A 2,414-nucleotide genomic window follows, 5' to 3' on the forward strand; every position below is an offset into this window, starting at 1 on the left:
TTCTACCTGACTGAGATTTACAAGATGACCATAGCTTGCTTCATACCAACAATCTCCGTGGGATCGACCCTTACTCGCGTAAGGTTTATTACTTGGACGACCCAGTGCACTTGGTGTTTAGTTGTGCGGAGTTGTGATAAAGAGTTGAGATTGCAATTGTGCGTACCATGTTGATGTCGCCATTGATTATCACAATTTCGTGCACCAGTCTGTCACTATGCCCAACACTCGCGAGTTTGAAGTTCGTCATAGTCATCCAATCCCAGAATCCTACTCGGAATACCATAGATAAGGTTTAGACTTTTCGGATCCTCATGAATGCCGCCAATAATTCTAGCTTATACCACGAAGATTCTGATTAAGGAATCTAAGAGATACTCATTCAATCTAATGTAGAATGGAGATCATAAAAACCAAAAATATTGCATGTTTCTTGTTGAGTCTAGTGTCTCATGTTAAGTTTGGTGTCAATTGCATAGTTTTTGTTTTCTTGCATTCATCCATGTGTCTTAAGTGATCTTCAAGATGTTCTTGATGATTTCATTACTCTGATCTTTGAATTCTCTTGACTTGAGTGTTTTGTTATGTGCATTCTCATTTTGTTAGTGTCAGTAGTATACAAACTGCTAAGTTTGGTGTCATGCATGCATTGTTATTTGATTTTAGTTGCATTTTAATTATTCCTCATTATTAAAAATCCAAAAAATTTTTAATTTGTGTCTTTTCAAGTCAATAATACAGAGAATTGAAGATTCAGAACATACAGTAGAGGAATTACACAGAAAAAACTGAGCGTTCAAAACGCCCAGTGAAGAAGGCAAACTGGCGTTTAAACGCCAGCCAGGGTGCCTGGCTGGGCGTTTAACGCCCAAAAGGGTAGTGCTTTGGGCGTTAAACGCCAAAATGTGCACCATTCTGGCCGTTTAACGCCAGGATGGCACAAGAGGGAAGATTCTGTTTTCAATTCAAATTTTTTTCAAGTTTTCAACATTTTTCAAAATCAAATCTTTTTCAAATCAAATCTTTTCAATCAAATCTTTTTCAAAATCAATTTCTTCCCATTTTCAAACATACTTGCTATCAATTAATGATTTGATTCAACATTTCAAGTATGTTGCCTTTTCTGTTGAGAATGGTTTAATGTTTGAATCATATCTTTTCTTGTTAGCCAAGTTATTAATTTTTAAAATCAAATCTTTTTAAATTGTTTTTCAAATCATATCTTCTCAATCACATTTTTTTAAAACCATAACTTTTCAAATCATATATTTTAATCACATCTTTTTCAAAATAATTTTCAATCATATCTTTTTGATTTCTAATTTCAAAATCTTTTTCAAAAATCACTTGATTTCTTTTCCACCCTTGGTTTTCGAAAATTAATTAGTGTTTTTCAAAATGTTTTTAAATATTTTACTTAAATTTTGAAAATTTCTTCCCCTCTTCTCACATCCTTCTATTTATGGACTAACACTACTCCTCAATGCACAATTTGAACTCCATCTCTTTTGATAAGTTCGAATTCTTCTACCTCTCCTTCTATTTTTCTTTTCCTCTGACACCTCAAGGAATCTCTATACTGTGACATAGAGGATTCCACATTTTCTTGTTCTCTTCTCTTTCATATGAGCAGGAGCAAAGACAAAAGCATTCTTGTTGAGGCTGATCCTAAACATGAAAGGACCTTGAAGCGAAAGCTAAGAGAAGTTAAAGCACAACTCTCTGTAGAGGACCTAACAGAAATCTTCAAAGAAGAAGACATGGCAGCCGAAAACAACAACAATGCCAACAATGCAAGGAAGGTGCTGGGTGACTTTACTGCACCTACTCCTGACTTCTATGAGAGAAGCATCTCTATCCCTGCCATTGGAGCAAACAACTTTGAGCTTAAGCCTCAATTGGTTTCTCTAATGCAACAGAATTGCAAGTTCCATGGACTTCCATTGGAAGATCATCATCAGTTTTTAGCTGAGTTCTTGCAAATCTGTGACACTGTCAAGACTAATGGGGTTGACCCTGAGGTCTACAGACTTATGCTATTCCCTTTTGCTATAAGAGACAGAACTAGGAGATGGTTGGACTCACAACCTAAAGAAAGCCTGAACTCTTGAGAAAAGCTAGTCAATGCCTTCTTGGCAAAGTTCTTTCCACCTCAGAAATTGAGTAAGCTTAGAGTGGAAGTCCAAACCTTCAGACAGAAGGAAGGAGAATCCCTCTATGAAGCTTGGGAAAGATACAAACAATTGATCAGAAAATGTCCTTTTGACATGCTTTCTGAATGGAGCATCATAGGTATCTTCTATGATGGTCTATTTGAACTGTCCAAAATGTCATGGATAGCTCTGCTGGAGGATCTCTTCATCTGAAAAAGACGCCTACAGAAGCTCAAGAGCTCATTGAAATGGTTGCAAATA

The 2,414-nt window shown here is 36.2% G+C and overlaps 1 non-coding gene across 1 annotated transcript; it reads right to left on the minus strand.

The window, feature by feature from the left end:
• Nucleotides 1-2,165: 2,165 nt before the first annotated feature.
• Nucleotides 2,166-2,273, minus strand: LOC127740340 (small nucleolar RNA R71). The gene has a single exon (XR_008001019.1). It is a non-coding gene; the product is annotated as a small nucleolar RNA R71 (small nucleolar RNA).
• Between the last annotated feature and the right edge of the window lie 141 nt (nt 2,274-2,414).

This window comes from Arachis duranensis, chromosome 6 (genome assembly GCF_000817695.3).
Source record: "Arachis duranensis cultivar V14167 chromosome 6, aradu.V14167.gnm2.J7QH, whole genome shotgun sequence".
In the NCBI taxonomy this organism is placed as follows: Eukaryota; Viridiplantae; Streptophyta; class Magnoliopsida; order Fabales; family Fabaceae; genus Arachis; species Arachis duranensis.